Below are 16,653 nucleotides of genomic sequence, written 5' to 3' on the forward strand. Positions count from 1 at the left end.
TCATCAGTATTTTAGTATGCTTTATACAGAAGAGGTTTTCTGTTTTGCTAACTTGTTCTACAGACTTCCTAAAAGCTACTGGAAACATTGTTAATCTGTATCTGAAATAATCAGCTACCAACAGTATCAAAAGCACTTCCTTTTATTTGACCTGTGAATTACTTCTCTGAAGCTTCAGAAGATGCCCAAGTTATTTTTGTAGTGAGTAAGTCAGCATTGCCCTCTTCAGGTGCCTCATAGTGTTAGAAGCTTCCACCAGATAGAAAGTTCATTCTTGATGTTTCCAGATGGAAGAAGAGCCTAAATTATTTGAACAGTGCCTCACATCCTCTTACTCATTCTAGCTTATTTTTAATTTTTCTGAATCTCAATTCCCTTACTTACAAAAAAAAACCCACTTAGACTGTATATACAATTAAATTTGAGAACATGGGCTCTAGAGTCAGACCAATTCAGTAGCTCCAATACTTTCCAACTGTGTGACCTTGAACAATTACCCAACTTTCTTCCTCAGGATTCTCATCCATAAAACTGGTTATTAGTAATACCTACCTCAGAGAGTTGTGATGCAGATAAATTAGATAAGGCTTAAAACCACTACACAGCTTGTCACCAGCCTGACCCCAGGCCAAACCCCGATTCAGCTACCTCATCGTGCTTCATCTGAATTCCTTCACTACACTCTACAATGTACTATGTGATCTGGCCCCTACCCACAGGTTTAACAGCAACTCACTGGGGTCTTCTCCCTTCCCCTGAGCTCTGGCTGTGCCAGCCTTCTGTTGTTCCTAGAACAGCCAAACTCTGCAAGTTCAATACCATTGCTGTGCCCACTGCCTAGAACACCCTCCCCTCATTTCCCATCTCTTTTTAGGACTAGTTCCTTCTCACTCCTCTGGTCTCAGTTTACATATGTGTTTTTCTCAGAAAAAGTCCACCCTGACTACACTAAAGATTGTTTCGCTTACATGGGATTCTCTGTGTCCCTAACTAGCCAGAAAGCCTGTGAGGGCAGGGACAACTAACACCGAAACCTAGAACAATGTTTGGTAACTAGCAGGTACTCAATAAATAAGTGTGAAATGAAAGTGCTTAGCACAGTGTTTAGCTGGCTGAAAAAATAGGTTAGGAGCAGGATGTGAAAGACCTCATGTGCCACGGTAGGCAGTTTGGCCTTTATACTGCACTAGACAGGGATTCATCACAGGCTTTTAAGCAGAGTAATGAATGACCAGATGTTTCCAACACCCTGGTTCTAATCAGCAGTCTTTTAATCATAAGCAAAAGTAAATCTTGTACAACTCCTGCTTATGATCAGTCATTTTCCTAGTTATGTATATATGGCTATCACTCACATTTTGCCTGTAGACTGGATTTATCTAATATATACATAATTGTTTCCAAAATATCATCCATATTAGGCAAATAGAGACTGTATTGGCCATACTGGGAGTCAGCTTTACCTACGGGCAGGGGCAAGGAGGGACGTTTCACTGGTATTACCTCATTAATGATGAGCACTAGAAGGGAGATTCTTGACCTGAAAACAGCAGCCTTGTTAGTAAGGTCAGGGCAAGATTATTAGGGAATTCTATAATGAGCTGGCTTTGAGAGGGCAAATGAGTAGGCCATCTTGCTGCTGGCTGAGACACCTTAAACAAAAAAGCCCTGTTGGCCTGCATCTTTAAGTGGAAGTGTCAAACTCCGGGCTGCATAATGCTTTCTTATTAACTCCTCCCATGATCTCCTATCCCTAACCCTTTTATTAAATGTCCTTTTGGCTTAATTTTAGCTGAGAAAAGCAGCTATGAAAGTTGATCTAGGTCTTATAATTTTGAAAGAATGGTTGGTACAAAATATTTTTCAGAAAAATAAAAAACTTCTGGGTGCCAAAATACATCATAAACAAACCCAAAATACAGGGCGACCAAAAATACATTTGTAAAAAAACCAAATTCCCTTAATGTATAAAGGACTCTTGCCTGTAGTCCCAGCTACTTGGGAGGCTAAGGCAGGAGGATTGCTTGAGTTCAGGAGTTTGAAATTATAGTGCACTATGATCATGCCACTGCACTCCAGCCTGAGCAACAGAGCAAGACTCTGTCTCTAGAAAATAAATAGAATAAATTTTAAAAAACTTTTTAAAGGAACTCTTACAAATCATTAAGAAAAAGACGTATCTTGGGGTTTTTTTCCCCCAAGATGGCTGACTAGAGGCTTTTCCAGCACACTTCATAAACTTAGAAGAACCAAAATAGTGTGTAGACAATTATACTTTGAACATATTATCCATGATAATATGTTTGACATGAAAAGCAATGAGTCCAACAGAAAAGCAAAAAGAAACTCCAAAATCTGACAAGAAGGAAGGTAGGTATCCCGTATGGCCAGGACCAGCCAAAAACCAGGAGTGAATCCCCAATATGGGAAAGGGTGGGTATCTCTCTGTGGTCCACTTTCCCACTAGGGAATTGAGCCATCCAGACCATAGGAAAGTACCTTGCCCCTTCTAAGCCCTAGATCTAACATGGGGAGCAGCCAGGGGACTGTGAGAAGGAACTGCTTGAGGAAGTATCCCAGGCATTCTTTTAGACCTGGACACCTACAGCAGGACACTATTCTCTTTCCCAGCTCTTAGCAAGCTGCACCTCACATGCCTGGAAGCTAGCCATAGCAGCAGTCTTTGGCATTAGAGAGACTCAGGCTGAGGCTTGGGGAACTGAAACCTGTGGGAGGGGCTCCCACAGCCAGAACTGAGAAATGAGTGTGGTATGGGCTGCAGCCGCTGGTGCTGAAACTGGGCTCCCCTCAACTCCACCCATGGACCAGAGGAGGAGAGGTGCCAGGGAGGTGTAGTATTGAGCTGCACAGTGACTCCTATAGCCAAAGACTGCACTGCAGACGAGAAGCAAACGGTAGTGACTAAGTGAACAGCCAGACTGGCTAACATAGGTGAGATGGGGACATGAACCTTGCCAAGACTGGGGTGTAAGAGGTAAGCAGGTCCCATGTTGCCAGCAAAGGCTGTGAAGTTGGAACCACCCTCCCTTCCCATGCTGAGACATCAGCATAACAGTGGTCAGCCCTAACCCAGGTATTTTACCAGAGGCCTAAATCAGGGTAGGTGACCACCCCCATCAGGGTAGGTGGTCTGAGTGCAGGCCTAGCTAATTTAGCTCCATTCCAGCTTTGCCCCCGACTCCAAAATAGGGTGCAGGATCCAGGCCCCTGGGGATTACATGGCCCAATACACCATCTGGGACAGCCTGAACAGCCCACTGCAACAATTAACACAAGAACACAGCACTTGAGAACGAGAAGAGCTTCTCACAACTACTGCCCCCATCACCCATGCCATCACAGCTGCACAGAAGGTTGTGTGCCTGCTCACCTGCCTAGTACACCACTACAACCAGCATTCAAGAAAGCTACCACATTCAGGCTATGTATATCCAAGGAAATCATACACAGTCTTTGCCACTGCATGCAGACAAATGGCCCTACCCAATCAGCATCATAGTCACATCTTTAGATACACAGAAATCAACATATAAGAAGTATGAAAAAGCAAGGTATTATGGTACCCTCAAAGGAACATAATAATTATTTGAGCCTAAACAGAAAAAAAATCCTTGAAATGTCAATAAATAATTCAAAATAGTGATTTTTTTTTTTTTTTTTTGAGACGGAGTCTCACTCTATCACCCAGGCTGGAGTGCAATGGCTTGATCTTGGTTCACTGCAAACTCCACCTCCCAGGTTCACGCCATTCTCCTGCCTCAGCCTCCCGAGTAGCTGGGACTACAGGCACCCGCCACCACACCCAGCTAAGTTTTTGTATTTTTAGTAGAGATGGGGTTTCACCGTGTTAGCCAGGACGGTCTTGATCTCCTGACTTCGTGATCTGCCCACCTTGGTCTCCCAAAGTGCTGGGATTACAGACATGAGCCACTGCACCTGGCCCAAAATATTGATTTTAAAGAAGCTCAATGAGATGCAAGAGAAATCTGAAAACGAATATAAAGAAAATCAATTTAGGATACACATGAGGAATTTACAGGAGACAGATTTCAAAAACAAACAGAAATTGTGGGTCTGAAAAATTACTGAAGGAATTACAAAATACATTTGAAATGCTTCGAAAATAGACTAGACTAAGCAGAAAAAAGAATCTCAAAACTTGAAGACAGGTCTTTTAAATTAACATAATCAAACAAAAGTGAGGAAAAAAGAATGAATAAAGACATCAAGATATTAGGGTCTACATAAAGCAACCAAGCTTACGAATTATTGGTATTCTCAAGGAGGAGGAAAATGCAAAAAGTTCTGAAAACCTATTTAAGGAAATAATTGATGAAAATTTCCCAAGTCCAGAAAGAGATTTAGACATCCAGCTACAGGAGGCCCAGTAATCCCCAGGAAAATAAACTGCAAAAAAAAAAACACCACAGCATATTATCATCAGACTGTCTAAAGTCAAAGTGAAGGAAAAAAATTTTAAGTCAGCAAGAGAAAAGCACACTTAGTTGCCTATAAAGGAAACTCCACCAGACTAATGGCACACTTCTCAGCAGAACTCTTACAGGCCAGAAGAGAATGAGATGGCATTTTCAAAGTAATGAAAGAAAAAAAAACACCTAGCAGTCAATAATTTTATGTCCAGCAAGATTAACCTTCATAAAACAAAACCTCATATATCAGCATATTAATAAGAAAAAGATAAATAACCTAGTAGCAAATAGGCAAAAGAAAAAAACAGGTAGTGAACAGAAGCACCATTAAAAATGTTAAACTAGGCCAGGCGCAGTGGCTCAAGCCTATAATCCCAGCACTTTGGGAGGCCGAGGCAGGCGGATCACGAGGTCAGGAGATCGAGACCATCCTGGCTAACCCGGTGAAACCCCATCTCTACTAAAAAATACAAAAAAACTAGCCGGGCGAGGTGGCGGGGCGCCTGTAGTCCCAGCTGCTCGGGAGGCTGAGGCAGGAGAATGGTGTGAACCCGGGAGGCGGAGCTTGCAGTGAGCTGAGATCCGGCCACTGCACTCCAGCCTGGGTGACAGAGCGAGACTCCGTCTCAAAAAAAAAAAAAAAAAAAAGTTAAACTAAGAAAAGATGGACCAGGCGCAGTGGTTCATGTCTGTAATCCCAGCACTCTGAGAAGCTGAGGCATGAGGATTGCTTGAGCCTAGGAGTTGCAGACCAGCCTGTGCAATATAGTGAGACCTCATCTCTACACAAAATTGTCCCAACTATTCGGGAGAATTGCTCGAGCTGGGAAGGCAGAGGCTGCAGTGAGCCAAGGTCGCACCACTGTACGCCAGCCTGGGTGACAGTGAGATCCTGTCTCAGAAAAATAAAAAGTAGAAAACAAAAAAGATGTGCAGTCTCACTAATAATTAAGCAAATGCAAATTTAAAATACAATATTAGGCCAGGTGCAATGGCTAACGTCTATAATCCCAGCACTTTGAGAGGTTGAGGTGGGAGTACTGCTTGAGCCCAGGAGTTCAAGCCCAGCTTGGGCAAGATGGTGAGACCTCATCTCTGCAAAAAAAAAAAAAAAAAAAAAAATTTTAATTAGGTAAGTGTGGTGGTGCACACCTGTAGTTGCAGTTACTTGGGAGGCTGGGGTGGGAGGACCACTTGAGCCCAGGAGTTCAAGGCTGTAGTGATCTATGATCACGCAGCTGCACTACAGCCTTGGTGACAGAGACAGACCCTGTCTATAAAACATAATAATGTAATATCAAAAAGTTGCATATTAAATTTGAAAATATTTAAAGGATTGATAATAACCTGTGTTACGAAGAAAGTGGACAAACAGGTATTTTCATATATTGGTGATAGAATAAACAGGCACAACCTTTTAGACAGCAATTTGGCAATTTCTTTAACAATGTGAAATACATATTTCAGGGATGCATACTGAAATAGGTGGTGAGGGAACCTTCAATTTTGTACTTTACATACTTCCATATTTCTCATTTTTTCAGGAGTAAGTACTATTTTTACAATAAAACCAAAAGTTTAAAAAATATACATATCCTTGAATCAGAAAGTTCATAAAATTTTCCCATGGAAATACTAAAAAATACAAATAATTATTTCTAAAAATGTTCTGCAGCATTGTTGTAAAAGTGAAAAACTGGAAATTACACAAAGGTTAATTCATATGTGTACATTAGTATAAAGGTTAATATAACCATAATAATATACAGTTGACCCTTGAACAACATGTGGGTAAGCAGTGCCAATCCCTGCACAGTCGGAAATTTGTGTATAACTTTTGACTCCCAAAAAAACTACTACTAATAGCCTCCTATTGACCAGAAGCTTTACTGATAACATAAACAGTTAATTAACACATTAACATTCCGTATGTACATGTATTAAAATATCATATTTTTACAATAAGCTAGAGAAAAGAAACTGTTATTAAGAAAATCAAAAGGAAAAGAATATATTTACTATTTAGTAAGTGGAAGTGGAGCATCATATAGGTATTCACCTTGTCATCTTCATATTGAGTAGGCTGAGGAGGAGAAGGAAGAGGAGGGGTTGGTCTTGCTGTCTCAGGGATGACAGAGGCAGAAGAAATAGAGGATATAGAAGGGGAGGCAGGAGAAGCAGGCACACTTGGTGTAACTTTACAGAAATACATCATAATTTCTGTCTTTTTTGCTTTTCCATTCTCTAAGAATGTTTCTATAAGGGTACCAATCCTTCTGCAACTGTTTGATTAGTTTCAGTGCCCACATCATAGAAGGGTCTATGTTGTAAAAGAAGTCAAAAGCAGTCTTGAGAAATCTGAACTCTTCTGCTAGTTGTCTAATGTCAATTTGCTTCCTGACACTGCTGCTTCTACATCTTCTTCCTCACAGTCTGGCACTGGTTCAGACATACTCATCTCCATCAAGTTGGCTTCCGTTAATTCCTTTGGTGTGGTGTCTATTTGTTCTTGAATTTCTCCAAGATTCATAGCCCAAAACTCTTCCCTCCCCACCCTTTTTGCCACATCCATAGTCTCTTTTATGATTTCCTTGATTGGCACTGTTGTAAATCCTATGAAGGCATGCACAACATCTGGATAATTTTCTACAGCACAAATTTATTGTTTTGGGCTTCATAGCTTTCAGTTTTTCCTATAACAATAATGGCACCTTCAATGGTGTAATCCTTCCAGACACAATGACGTTCTCTCTGTTGGGGGTCTTCTTCCATAGCGTTGACAATTCTTTCCATAGAGTACCATGTGTAATGAAGCTTAAAGGTTCTTACGACCCCCTGATCTAGAGGCTGAAATAGAGATGTTGTGTTTCGGGGCAAGTAGACCACTTTGACACTTCTGGTGTTGAATTCATGGGGTTCTAGGTGGCCAGGGACATTGTCCAATATCAAAGGAACTTTAAAAGGCCATCCCTGGGCCAGGCGCGGTGGCTCAACGCCTGTAATCCCGGCATTTTCGGAGACCGAGGTGGGCGGATCACCTGAGGTGGGGAATTCGAGACCAGCCTGATCAACATGGAGAAACTCCGTCTCTACTAAAAACACAAAATTAGCCGGCATGTTGGTACATGCCTTGTAATCCCATCTACTCGGGAGGCTGAGGCAGGAGAACTGCTTGAACCTGGGAGGGGGAGGTTGCGGTGAGCCAAGATTGCACCTTTGCACTCCAGTCTGGTCAGTAAGAGCGAAACTCCATCTCAAAAAAAAAAAAGGCCATCCCTCATTGACAAGGTACTCCCTTACATCAGGGACAAAGCATCAATGGAACCAATTCAGGAAAAGGGTTCTTGGCCAGGCACGGTGGCTCACACCTGTAATCCCAGCACTTTGGGAGGCCGAGGAGGGCAGATCACTCGAGGTCAGGCATTCGAGACTAGCCTGGCCAACGTGGTGAAATCCCATCTCTACCAAAAATACAAAAATGAGCCGGGCATGGTGGCTGGCACCTGTAGTCCCAGCTACTCGGGAGGCTGAGGCAGGAGAATTGCCTGAACCCAGGAGGTGGAGGTTGCAGTGAGCCAAGATCATGCCACCGCATTCTAGCCTGGGTTGTAAAAAGGTCTTGTTGTCCAGACCTTCTTTTTGTCCACTTAAAAGACTGGCAGCTGGTATTTATCTTTTCCCTTCAAGGCTCATGGATTAGCAGTTTTATAGCTAAAGATAGTCCTGATTATAAACTTGACTGCATTTGCACAAAACAGTAGAGTTATCTTGTCCCTTCCTGCCTTAAATCCTGGTGTTCAATTCTCTTCCTTACTAGTAAATGTCTTTTGTGGCATTATTTTCCAGAACAGGGCACTTCTGTCTGCATTAAAAATCAGTTTAGGGCCAGGTGCAGTGGCTCACACCTGTAATCCCAGTACTCTGAGAGACCAAGGTGGGAGGATCGCTTGAGCCCAGGAGTTTGAGACCAGCCTGGGCAACATAGTGAGACTCTTGTCTCATTTAAAAAAAAAAAAAAAAAGAAGAAGAAGAAGAAGAAATCTGTTTAGCCAGGCATAGTAGTGTACACCTGTAGTCCCAGGTACTTGGGACACTGAGGTAGGAGGATCGCTTAAGCCCAGAAAGTTGAGGCCAGCCTGGGCAACAAAGCCAGACTCTGTCTCTGAAACACACACACACACACACACACACACACACACACAACAAAAACAAAAAACAAAACAAAACAAAAACAAAAAAAAACTTGTTTCAGGCAGATATCCTTTCTCCTCAATTTTCTTTTTTGGGAGAGCTGGGGTCAGGTGGACAGGGTCTCATTCTGTTGCCCCAGGCTGGCATGCAGTGGTGCAGTCACGACTCACTGTAGCCTCAACCTCCCAGACTCAAGTGATCATCCCTCCTCAGCCTCCTGAGTCGATGGAACTACAGGTACACACCACCATGCATGGCTAATTTTTAAATTTTTTGTAGAGTCAGTGTCTCCCTATGTTGCCCAGGCTGGTCTCAAACTCCCAGGCTCAAGGAATCCTCCTGCCTCGGCCTCTTAAAGTGCTAGGATTACAGGCATGAGCCACTGTGTCTGGTCCTCAGTGATTTTCTTAATGGTAGCTGGCAACTCATTTGCTGCCTCCTGGTCGGCAGAAGCTTCTTCTGTTATCCTGACTTTTTTTTTTTTGAGATGGAGTCTTGCTCTTGTCACCCAGGCTGGAGTGCAGTGGCACTATCTCGGCTCACTGCAAGCTCCGCCTCCCGGGTTCACACCATTCTCCTGCCTCAGCCTCCAGAGTAGCTGGGACTACAGGTACCCGGCACCACTCCTGGCTAATTTTTTTGTATTTTTAGTAGAGACGGGGTTTCACCTTGTTAGCCAGGATGGTCTCGATCTCCTGACCTTGTGATCCACCTGCCTCAGCCTCCCAAAGTGTTGGGATTACAGGCATGAGCCACGGCACCCAGCCCTATTCAGACATTTTTAAAAGAGTGAACCTCTTTCTAAAATTATCAAACTATCCTTTGCTGGCATTACGTTCTTCAGCTTCAGTTCCTTCATCTGCCTTTTGCCTTAAGTTGTCAGGTTTACTGTATTGCACTAAACACAATGAAAAATACGTGAGAACTGTGAGATCATTTTTTGCTGTGATATGCAATGTACTGGAGAGACAAACTGCTCACACGGGGATGATCAGTGTCACACATTTTAAGGGAATACTCACAACCTTTGAGCTCACTCAAGCAATAGCAATATGACATGGCTACAGAATTACTACAGTAGTACCTTGTGTACTGCAGTTAATTTTGTGTGGTTATGTCTTTACGTCTGTTTACATTTCTCTCAACTGTGAAAAGTGCCACGTGCAGTCTATGTCTGCTTAAGTTTTTATAAATTTTAACTTTTTTTTTTCTTTGAGAAGGAGTCTCGCTCTGTCACCCAGGCTGGAGTACAGTAGCGTGATCTCGGCTCACTGTAACCTCCACCCTCTGGGTTCAAGCAATTCTCCTGCCTCAGCCTCCCTAGTAGCTGGAATTACCTGGCTAATTTTTGTACTTTTAGAAAAGACAGGGTTTCACCATGCTGGCCAAGCTGGTCTCAAACTCCTGGCCTCAAGTGATCCACCCGCATTGGCCTCCCAAAGTGCTGGTATTACAGGCGTGAGCCACTACGCCCAGCCAATTTTAACTTTTTCTAATAGATTTATGTGTATTTTATGGTAGTAAATGAAAAAATAGACTAGTATTTACATATACTTTATGCATTTATGACATACCTTTTTCTTATTTTTTAAAATATTTCTAGGCTACATAATTCTCTGAGAATTTTTTCAAATTGTTGCAAATCTCAAAAAATTTTCTAATATATTTATTTTTAAAAATCCATATGTAAGTGGACCCATGCAGTTCAAATCCAGGTTGTTCACAGGTCAACTGCATAGTTCAGAGGTTGTGGTTTATCTATATAATGGAATACTTAAAAAAAAAGTTAGGTCTATATGTACTGACATGGAAAGACACTGTTGGCTTGGAATTCACAGATTATCATTTGTGGTTTCCCCTCTTTGTGAACCATGCTGAAAGTCCATGGCATCTAAACATGTATCATTCTGCCCTATCATGAAAGAGCCACACCTCTCTTAGACCTCTCTGAGTAAAGAAGAAAAGAGCTGGACAGTGAGTCTGGCCTTGCCCTGGGCTCCATCTCAGCATGCCTTTGCTCTTCTCCACCAGTTTGTGTGTGTCCTCCTGAAGAGATATAAACTGAAGCCACCTATCTGCACCTGTGATGGAAGTAAAGATTATGTAAAGAGCCCTCTGAATGTGACTGAGCTAAGCAATGCTGTCTGCTCTCTCCCAAACCCTACATCCCCACCTAGCATCACATCGTATACCTTGAATATATACAATTTTTGTCAATTATACCTCAATAAAACTAAAGAGAAATTAGTTCCCTTAATTTTCTACAGCATGTCTATTTGATTTATTCATATGTGAAGGAAGAAATAAAAACTAAATACTAATCACCATGGAAACTTACTGGCAAACATCTACAAAGTCTTTAGCTAAAATCCAAGGAACCTTAACTACACCATCTACAATTTGATCTATTTATAGTCAGCTTTAACTCATCTAGGAAACACCTGCAGAATTTAGGAAAACCCCTAACTATTTCAAACCCTACAATTGTTTAGAGAATGTAAAATCTCAGAATCAGAATAGGACTTAAAGATGATCTGGTCCAAACACCCCATTCCCAAGAAAACTAGAGCTCCAAGAACAAAGCTGGCTCAGACCAGAGCCCACACCAGACCAAGGATGTCCTGATCCCTGATCCATGAGGCCCTCTCTGGCTCCCCTCTCCCTTCAGAAAAAAACGTAATGATCTGAAAAAAGTTGCACAGCTGCACAAATGACAAGAAGAAAGCAAAATCAGGACTCAACTAAAATTCCACTTCATTGTAACACAACTTGGTTTCCCACATTCTCTTTTTCTTGGCAGTGTTAGTTATCATTGCAGACTGTGGTATAAGGAGGAGTCCCATGAGAAAATTCTTCCTTAGCATCATCTCCCCTAGCTTCAATCCTTAGCCATGCCTCCAGCACAATCAAAATCGACAGTGCTACAAAGCACCAAACCATAGCTTCCTTACATATAGCTAAATCCATTTACCCAAATGCAGTCATTCATTTAATAAGTACTTACTGAGTACCAACTTTATAACAGGCACAGGTCTAGTCCTGAGATATAGCACTGCAGTTGCAGCTGGCCACCTAAGATACTAGAGGGTCTGCTACAGCCATGGCATTTGGTAGTGCACTGTACCACACTATATGTAGGTATTAAGAGTCTTCATAATCATGTCTACTGCCTGACTTTGGAGGTTAGAACTAGCATTTATCTGCATTGCCAAAACCCCAGTCAGCCCCGGTGCAGTAAAAAACAGATGGTGTGCCTATAACTCATGATTGACACATTGCTGCAACAGATGCTAGGGATGTCCTTGCTGAAGATCTAAATAAGTGGTCTCTAGGAATGAAAAACAGATTTTAATGCAAACAAAGATTGCCTAGAGATTCTATAAGATTTTCTATTTTACTTTATACCCTAACTAATTCTGTTTGGTTCCACAACTATTTAATATGTGTATATTCTATTTCATACACTGTTCTAAGAATTGCAGAAACAAAAATGGGTAAGATGTTTTCCCTTCCCTCAAAGTTCTGCTGATGAGATGGACACACAAAGACACTGTCGGTTGGGAGCAGACCCCCCCAAAATTTGGCCATAAACTGGCCCCAAAACTGGCCATAAACAAAATCTCTGCAGCACTGTGGCATGTTCATAACAACCCTAATGCCCACGCTGGAAGGTTGTGGGTTTACTGGAATGAGGGCAAGGAACACCTGGCCCGCCCAGGGCGGAAAACCGCTTAAAGGCATTCTTAAGCCACAAACAATAGCATGTGTGACCTGTACCTTAAGGACATGCTCCTGCTGCAGTTAACTAGCCCAACTCATTCCTTTAATTCGGCCTATCCCTTCGTTTCCCATAAGGGATACTTTTAGTTAATTTAATATCTATAGAAACAATGCTAATGACTAGTTTGCTGTTAATAAATATGTGGGTAAATCTCTGCTCGGGGCTTCCAGCTCTGAAGGCTGTGAGACCCCTGATTTCCCACTTCACACCTCTATATTTCTGTGTGTGTGTCTTTAATTCCTCTAATGCGGCTGGGTTAGGGTCTCCCCAACTGAGCTGGTCCCGGCAACTGTCTATACGACACACAAAGTTCTGTGATGGAGGAATGTGCAAGGTGCCATGGGAGCCCAGTAGAGTTTGCAAACCTTACCTGACTTGTGCAAAGAAAAACAGAGTACACAGTAGCTTCCCAAAGAAGGGGGACCTGGATTTGGGCTAGAAGGACAAATAGGAGTTAACCAAGCAAATGAACAGATTCATGTTCCAGACATGAGTGAAGACATGAAGATGTGAAACAGGATAAAATACACGTGAGGTATAACAAGTAGTTTAGAATCACTGTAGCAAGAAATGAGAGGCCAGAGAGATTCCCAGGGCTGAGATCATAAAAGGACTGGAACATAGTAGTACTCAATAAACACTTGATGAAAGAATTGGCTAGAGCTTTCATGAAGGAAAAGGTATAAGTATGTGGTTATGCATGTTGGACAAATTTTGTATGTCCGTTTTGTTAGTAGAAACAGGATATAATCAGTAGTACTCTACATCAGTAGAATTATAAGAACATGATTCAGTCAGCAAGAACTTGGCTCACTCAGCATGATAATTGGAGACTCAGGCGTAATAAAGAGGAAGTGGCTAGACAGTTTTTATATTCTTGTGACCACAAGAGAGAGAAGAGCTAGAGTGGTATCTGCACAGACATAGGCTAAGATCATATGGAGAAAGATAAAAGGGGCATGCACGGGGTCTGTGAGTTTGAGAACTTCCTGGATATAGCAACCATCTCTTTTCTCCTATAGGCCATCTCTTTTTTTTGTTTAACATAAATAAACCAAGTATCTGTGACTCCACCTGACCTTCTTCGTGGCATGATGTGGAAGAAACCCTGATCCAGAAGGGAACAGAACTCATATTCCTGGTAGTTGTTTTTTGAGAGTGGGCTTGGCCCTTTGCTGCAGCTGAAGAGGGAACAGGATAGCCAGAGCGAAGAGAAAGAGGAGTCGACACGATCCATACTCTAACAACTCCATATTGAACATACTGAAACACACAGGAATCCTGGGCCAGAGTAGATTTCCAATAATTTTACAAAAACAGAGGCAATAAAGATACCATAAGTACTGGCTGTAAATTCTAAAAACTTTTCATCACACATCAAAAACAACTCAACAAGGTGAAATTTATTCCTTTTGATATCCCTAACATTAATTTCCTGTTCATAATTTTTAAAAAAAAAAAAATAAAAGGTAAGACTATGGAGGAGGGCAATCTGCTTAATTTTGCTGTGAACCTAAAATGGCTTTAAAAAAAATTTTGGGGGGTCCGGGCCAAGATGGCGGTGCAGGTGGTGCAGGTAGTGCAGGCGGTTCATCTCGAGTCTGACGCTTTCCTCGTTTGTCTCAACCACGCTCTGAGCACAGAGAAGGAGGAAGTGATGGGGCTGTGCATAGGGGAGTTGAACGATGATCCAAGTAGTGACTCCAAATTTGCATATACTGGAACTGAAATGCGCACAGTTGCTGAAAAGGTTGATGCCGTCAGAATTGTTCACATTCATTCTGTCATCATCTTACGACGTTCTGGTAAGGGGAAGGACCGAGTAAAGATTTCTCCAGAGCAGCCGTCTGCAGCTTCAACAGAGCAGAGAGGTTGGCTGAACTGACAGGCCGCCCTATTAGAGTTGCAGGCTGGTATCATTCCCATCCTCATATAACTGTTTGGCCTTCACATGTTGATGTTCGCACACAAGCCATGTGCCAGATGATGGATCAAGGCTTTGTAGGACTTATTTTTTCCTGTTTCATAGAAGACAAGAACACAAAGACTGGCTGGGTACTCTACATTTGCTTCCAATCCATACAGGCCCAAAAGAGTTCAGAGTATAAGAGAATCGAAATCCCAATCCATATTGTACCTCATGTCACTATTGGGAAAGTGTGCCTTGAATCAGCAGTACAGCTGCCCAAGATCCTGTGCCAGGAGGAGCAGAATGCGTATAGGAGGATCCACAGCCTTACACATCTGGACTCCGTAACCAAGATACATAATGGCTCAGTGTTTACCAAGAATCTGTGCAGTCAGATGTCAGCAGTCAGCAGGCCTCTCCTACAGTGGCTGGAGGACAGACTGGAGCAAAACCAACAGCATTTGCAGGAATTGCAACAAGAAAAGGAAGTGCTTATGCAAGAACTTTCTTCTCTAGAATAAAGCAGGAGACAAAATGGGGAAAGATGGAAATATCCAGGGTAAAGTTACTTAAGCTAAATCAATTTTGAAGAAGAAAAACTTGGAGGACTCATATCACCTGACTTCAAGACTTACTATAAAGCTATAGTAATCAAGATAGATGGTATTGGCAGAGGAACAGACACATAGATCAATGGAACAGATGAGAGAACCCAGAAATAAATCCACATAAATATGCTCAACTGATTGTGAAAAAGTGCAAAAGCAATTCAATGGAGGAAGAATAGCCTTTCTGACAAATTATGCTGGAGCAATTAGACACCCATAGCGAGGAGAAAAAAGAACCTCTACTTAAACCTCACATCTTATATAAAATTTAATTTACATAAAATATAAAAATGTATAATGGACTTAAATGTAATACATAAAACTATATAACTTGGAAAAAAGCCACAGGAGAGAAATCTTCAGGATCTTGGGCTAGGTGACAAGTTCTTGGACTTTGCCCTAAAAGCACATCCATACAAGACAAAAACTGATATCCTGGACTTCTTCAAAATTTAAAAACTTGTGATTTAAGAAAAGGAAAAGATAAGCTACAGATTGAGATGAATTTGCAAACCATATATCTGATCAATTTGGAATATATATAGTGTGCTAAAAACTCAACTGTAGTCAGGCTTGGTAGCTCATGCTTGTAATTTCACCACTTTGGGAGGCATGCTTGAGGTTAAGGGTTCCAGACCAGCCTGGGCAACACGGTGAGACTGTGTCTCTACAAAAAAATTTTCTTAAAAATTAGCTGGGCACCATGACACACACCAGTAGTCCCAGCTACTAGGGAGGCAGGAGGAACACTTGAGCCCAGGAGTTTGAGGCTGCAGTGAGCTATGATCACACCACCACACTCCAACCTGTGTAACAGTGAAGTCTTGTCTCAAAAAAAAAAAAAAAAAGGCCACAAAAGCTCAACAATAAAACAAACAGTCCAGTTAGAAAATGGGCAAAAGACATGAACAGATGTTTCACTGAAGAGGACATCTATAGATGGCAATTTAGCATATATAAAAAGCTGTTAAAATCCATAAGTCATGAGGGAATGCAAATTGAAACCACAGTGAGGCTGTGACTTACTTATCTGAATGGCTAAAGAAAAAATAGTGAAAATACCAAATACTGATGAGGATACAAAATGGGTATTTTATACATTGCTGACAGGAATGTAAAATGTTACAATCACTCTGGAAAACAGTTTATAAATTTCTTATCAAGTTAAACATAATTTTTTAATCAAGTTAAACATAAGACCCAGCAGTTGTGCTCCTGGACATTCATTCCAGAGAAATGAAAACCTATTATATTTGTACCCAAATATTCATAGAAGTTTTATTTGTAATAACCCCAAACTGGAAACAACCCAGATGTCCTACAACAGGTACATGGTTAAACAAACCATCCATAACTTGGAATACTACTCTGGAATGAAAAGGAACTGTTGATACAAGAACTTGGTTGTACCTCAGGGGTATTATGGTGAACAAAAAAAGCCAGACTCAAATGGTCACATACTGTATGACTGCATTTATATAACATTCTTGAGGTGACAAAGTTATTGAAATGAATAACAGATTAATGGTTGCCAGGGACAGGGACTGGAGGGGGTGTGGGATATGTATGACTACAAAGGGATGACGTAAGGAGTTCCTTTGTGCTGATGGAACAGTTCTATGTGATTATGATGATTATGATGTTGATTCTAACATTTGATTATGACGTTAAGCATATGAATCTATACCTGTGCTGAAGTTGTATGGACCTACA

General features: G+C 41.7%; 1 protein-coding gene and 1 pseudogene across 8 annotated transcripts in view; one reads left to right on the plus strand and one right to left on the minus strand.

The window, feature by feature from the left end:
• The window catches only part of LOC101005030 (unconventional myosin-Va), a 218,177-nt gene that overhangs the window by 155,795 nt on the left and 45,729 nt on the right, over window positions 1-16,653 (minus strand). The window lies entirely within an intron of this gene.
• LOC103885829 lies at window positions 13,917-15,608 on the plus strand (annotated as a pseudogene). Its single transcript, XR_649130.4, has one exon. The product of XR_649130.4 is annotated as a lys-63-specific deubiquitinase BRCC36 pseudogene (transcript).

The sequence above is a fragment of the Papio anubis genome, unplaced genomic scaffold, assembly GCF_008728515.1.
Source record: "Papio anubis isolate 15944 unplaced genomic scaffold, Panubis1.0 scaffold71, whole genome shotgun sequence".
Lineage (NCBI taxonomy): Eukaryota > Metazoa > Chordata > Mammalia > Primates > Cercopithecidae > Papio > Papio anubis.